This window comes from Erpetoichthys calabaricus, chromosome 2 (genome assembly GCF_900747795.2).
Source record: "Erpetoichthys calabaricus chromosome 2, fErpCal1.3, whole genome shotgun sequence".
NCBI lineage: Eukaryota > Metazoa > Chordata > Cladistia > Polypteriformes > Polypteridae > Erpetoichthys > Erpetoichthys calabaricus.
Genome location: NC_041395.2, coordinates 276,269,691 through 276,275,377, shown reverse-complemented (window position 1 = coordinate 276,275,377; position 5,687 = coordinate 276,269,691).

The window sequence follows — 5,687 nt, the reverse complement described above, 5'->3', positions numbered from 1 at the left end:
CCCCCCTCCTGCCCCGAAGCAGTTTCTTTTTTTAATTCTGTGATAATTATAAACCTTCTAGTTGGAGATGCCGTTACCAGCCTGGATCATAACCGGAGAATCTGTATACGTGCAGCAGGCTGCTGACTTGCCAGTGATTTTTGCAAATAAAATCAGCTTTCTTTAAGAATTGAGCTCACATTGTACAAATAATGAAAAAGGACTTTTCAGTTGTTCTCCCAATAATTTTTGTATGCTTTTACCATATTTGTGAATCAAGTAATTACCTGATCTCCTTACACTTTAGGTAATATAAAATGATACACAGTGCTGTAGGAGCTGTATTGGATAAAGCATGAAAGCCGTCCTTGGTCTGCAGGTATAACATAATTAAACTGATCAGAATCCATTTCTATTTGAAGTACCCGCTTTTATAGATATATGAGGCTCTATATGAGATATACCTCAAGTTAGATCCCAAATGTGAACTCCTCCTTCCATTGCCCGATGCCTACATATTTCTCTATTACATATAAAAATCCCAGAACGAAACATTACTTTTTTCAAGTCCCGCGAAATGAGACTTTGGCCGTGAATTTTTTAAAGTCCCGCCCTCCTCTCAACCAAATTCAACCACGCACACAGTACTCTCACCTCTCATTCATGTGAATGCTTTTGACAGACACAGTTCCTGCTCTCTCAGCTCTTATAAATTTTAATGTTTTCCTCACTTTAAGTTCCTAATTAAAGAAGACATATTATGTCCAAATCTTATTGAAGAATTTCATCATGAAGGGTTATCAACAGGAAAAAATGAGTACACGGGCAATCCTAGCACCGAGAAACGATGAAGTCAAACGAATTAACGTCAAAAATGTCGATCAGTTAGATGGCAAATTGGTTAAATGCATATCAATAGACTATGCTGAAATAGTCGGTGGTGATCGTACGGAAGATGAATACATCAACTTACAATATCCCGAAGAATATCTACAACCGTTAACACTGTATGGTCTTCCACCGCACAAATTAATGTAGAAAGAAGGATGCATCCAAGAAAGGTAATGTAGTACATCTCCAAAGATAACATTAGAATTCAAAAAAGTCATTTTATTATAGAAAGAAACGAAATTCAATCACGGGCAGTTATATGTTGTGTTGTCACGATGAAAGTCCAAACACAACCAAAATTCAATGCAATATTGATGAAAATTTAATTCAGAAAATTGTTTTTACTGAAGTTTTACAGTAAAAGTGTAAATTTAAAAAGTATTTGCATGTTAATTTGCAGCCAAACAGAACAAAATCGTATTATGCAAGGAATAACCGAAAAATAATTTACTTTCAAATTATTATATTTTACTATTTTTAAATATGGTTAATTACTCACTCAGATGTAAAATAGTTAGTTCTATATTGCATAAGTAACAGGCCTGGGGGTTGGCAAGCGAAACGAGCAGGGGGCAAAGCCCCCTAGTTGTGCTAAAAAGAAAACATTTTCCTCCTTAACACACAGTACAGTCCTTAGTGATCCATTATGATTCCAAATCCTCCATCCAGGGTAAAACAAATATTGAAAAATAGGTGCTTCCTAATGCCACAACAGTGCCGTAATAGTTTTGACCCTTTAAAGCCAATTTGCTTTATTGATTAATGGGGGCATGTAACAAGCTATAAACAAGTGCATGCAGCATTAGCCCTTTGGGCACCTGCCCATTAAAGAAAAGGGCTGCTCCTGGATTTCGTATTTCTGTTGAGCGGAGTCTAAAATGGAGTGAATCCCCAGCAGGAGAAAGTCCCTCGTTATGGAAGGCAAACTGTTATTTCTAATTTTGGAAAGCGGGCTGTGTGACACTAAGGAAAGGTGAAAGAATCTGTATCCATAATAAAACTTTAACTTAACTATCTATCTTACACACTGTCATTCCCTTGATGATTCTGACATTACAATTTCTGACACATTATGTACAAACTATAACTTGCTGTTTCTGCAACTCATTTGGTCAGGTTGATAACAAAAGTGGAAATAGAAGAGCATTGCATGGTTTTCCTTCCTTTCTTATGTTATCATAAAACTTTGCAGTGATCTCTTCCCCTGCCATGTAATGACGACAATACTCCAGTCAGACTTTAACCTTGTGTGAATTCCCTTACTCGAGAGGACAAAAGAGGAAACTTGTACATTTGTGTGTCATTGTTTTATTTTTTGCTTTAGCCTCCACTAGCCCACTGGGACCATGCAGCACAAACATGACACTGAATTCTCTATGGTGTACACAACAGACTTCATTCACCAAAGAGTAAATAACAGCCTATATGGTAAATTCAAGTACATCTGTTTTTACTGTTTGTAGTGCACCTCCCATTCCCCCTGCCTGGAGTTAGTTGGCTAATATCATACTTCCAGTGTTGCTGGGGTTGACTTCAGCCCTCAGTGACCCTGAACTTGAGTAAGCAATTTTAAAAACGGATACTTTAAAGAGCTCAGAGTGCTGCAGACATTTAAAAATAATCTGGCGGCTCAGTGATTAGTTCTGCTGACTCCACAGCCCCCAAGTTGGCTTGTGGTCTGTCTTTTGGAGTTTTTTTTCCCCCTTGTATATATGGGCTTTTTCTTTCCCACATCCCCAAGACATTTTATTAGGTTGAGTGGCAAAATTAGCTAGATCATATGTATTAATTCTGCTTTGTGATGGACTGATGGTCCATCCAAGTTGGTTTCTGGCTTATGCCCATAGTTTACCAAATAGGTTTTGGCCTCCAGAACACTGTAAAGTGGATTTGGTGATGAATTGCTAGTGAGATAAATACATGGTGTCACAGTTCAGTCTGCTTTCCTGGAAGCAAGTTAGGGAATTAAGAACTCTAAATGCAGCAAAGCCTCTTCTGGTTTTCTTTCAGGAAGTTCAACACATTTACATGTATATGTTTAGCAGATTCTCGTAGTGACTTGCAAATGAGGTCAACATAATCAAGTAAGCACCCTAAGGACCCTAGATCTCCCAGGGAACCTATCCAGCCCCTGATAGTCATGCAGGTCACTGCTTCTTATGGTCAGATTGGCTCAAGATAATACATCGGAATGGGAGAACCAAACAAGCAGTTCACATATGGTCTCCACAAGGAACAGAACTTAGCCTGAGAGGCCACTCTAGGTTGACTATTGTGTTAAAATGACAAGGCCTAATGTGTGTTTGTCATCTAAGAGGCATTTGTTTCTTTTAGTTGGGTCAGGAGAATAGGGGTAGCATACAGTCCCATGTCCCCTCTTTAAGAAGCTCTTGTGGCTCTGTGAGTGTTTCTTAGGCTTTGCTGGAGTTGACCCTTTCAGGTATTTAAAGCTGCCTCACTACAAAGTAGGGATGAGTTGAAAGTCAGGAGAGAGTTTAGACTGCTGGTTATCTGGCAGAATCTGGCAAAGTCTTGAGAAAGAGAGATATTAAGTAGGAATTGATTACTTTGGTGGTACTGGAATGGTGGGCATATATGTTAACAGGCGCATTTTACATTGTGCTTCAGAATAGGATAGTGGTGTACTCTGATTTTCGTAAAATCTAATTGGTGTCTCTCATTGAAGATAATACTTTCCGTTTACTGTGATTTTCTGATACCAAGTTCCACTATGACTATAGGATATCAAGAACACAAAGAGAATGGAAGAGTTTTAGTAACAGCCATCACAACATCTGCCACAATTATTTAATAGAAATTTGACTAATATCACCAGAACCTCTCCAAGCTGCCCACTAGGATAAAATAATTGGTCTTCAGTCTTGATTTAAATGCTGAAATCAATGGGGCATCTCATGTTTGCAGTGGGTCTTTCTGGAGTTTGGGCTTCTATTGCTAAATGTCTTCCTTCCTGTAATCTCTCAACTTCAAGGTATAATACATTCTGTTTGCAAGACTGCTTGGCTTTTATTTCCTTATCCCTCTCACTACCTGCCTATTCTAGAAGAAGAATAAGGTGTCTTATCTGCATGAGACCTGAGCTTACTAAACAAATCAGTTCAACCAAAATGCTTTCTTTAATAAGCTTGGGTCACCAGCAGATGTCTTGCTTTTCTCACAAACATTTAATGTACAATCAGAACTGTATTTTAACATAATGTGACTGTATTAGTTAAAAAAAAAACACAGAAGTACCATACATTATTATTAGGAATTGTTTTCATATTTGTAATAGATCAGGTTTCTGGGAACTTAGCATACTGACAATCACATACAGCACTGTGGAATAGTAATGACTCCGTAAACAAGACAAGAATTGAGTGGTAGATCCTCCCAGCTCACATTAGGAGAACCTATTATGGAGTGCCAAGGGGCAAGTAGAACAGCAAATCAAATCTCTTTGTGTCATAACGACTGGATATGTGGTGCTAAGTAGCCACAGCTAGACACTTTTTAAATACAAATCATTTGAACTATAAAGCAAATCATAAACTTTCAAATGAAACTCTTATTACAGGTACATTTTACTTATAGTGCACTTTACACAAGACCATTGTGGCATCTTGCATGCTTCATCTGGCATTTTTTTTTTAAAACCCCCAGAAATTGAACTAGGACTGCACAAGGACTATTTCAGAGTTGGGTTTCATAAAAAAAAAAAAACTTATTTTGCATGTCCTCTACCCATTACCTTACTTTTAAATTTCTGGTTTAGCATAGTATGCACGTGTAAAACAGGAGTACAGTTGTATTTAATCTATGGCACTTTTACAGCTGTAAGTTTATATCTAAAGTAGATATAACATTTACCATTTTGAAAATACAGCAGCAGTCCAAAAAGGACATACAAATGCAGTATTGTGGCATAATTGTACTGTTATTTTGAAGGAAATGTGCCCCCATCCTTTGTAGCGGGGTTTGGAGAAAGGTGGCGTTACAGTAGGTGTCCATGGAGTAAAATAGCATAAATCAGGCTAAATGGTGATTCATTATTAGGTACAAAATTATAATGGGCTGGAGTAGAATATCTGGAAACATAATTGATTAAAAGTTGGCAGTATAGATGTAACATTATTGAACATTAACTCAGGAATTTTGCTGTTTGTGTTGTGATAAGGCACTATATAGTCAACGGAGGCACACGTAAAAAGTTTACAAACTTTCATTTTCTCTTTAGCTGGGGGTCACATCTTCCCTGTGTCCCTCAGCCCTAACACAGTCCCACAAACACACAAAAGCAAAACAGAACTCCACTCTTCTTCCTCCTCCACTCCTCCTAGGCAGCTTTGTCCTCCTCCTCCTGACTCTGGCGCCTTGAGTGGTGGGTGTCAGCTTCTCTTATAGCCCACCCGGAAGCACTCCGGGTGATAATTGACCCTAAATTAGGCTGCACTTCCGGGCGTGGCTGCATCACAGTCCAGACATGCTCGTTAAGCCGTGTAGCTCCCCTGGCGGTGGCCACGGATCCCGACAGGGATGAGTTCCTGTGTTCCACGACTGTGGCCCTGATGCAATCCAGGGGGCTGCCACCAAGTGTTCAGGGGGGAAGTAAGTGGCCTCCCATGGCCATTCCCCTGCATATAGTGCCAGAGGGGCTTCCCGGTCGTCCGCCACAGTGTCGTCTTAATGATGTCTGGATAAAGCAGGGTTAAGAAAAATTAAGCAAAATCAAGAGCCATTAAAGGCAATTAGAGAGCGACAACTAAGTATAGTACATGAAGTAGAGTGCATAAAGACAGAGCTAGGCTACTGAAGAA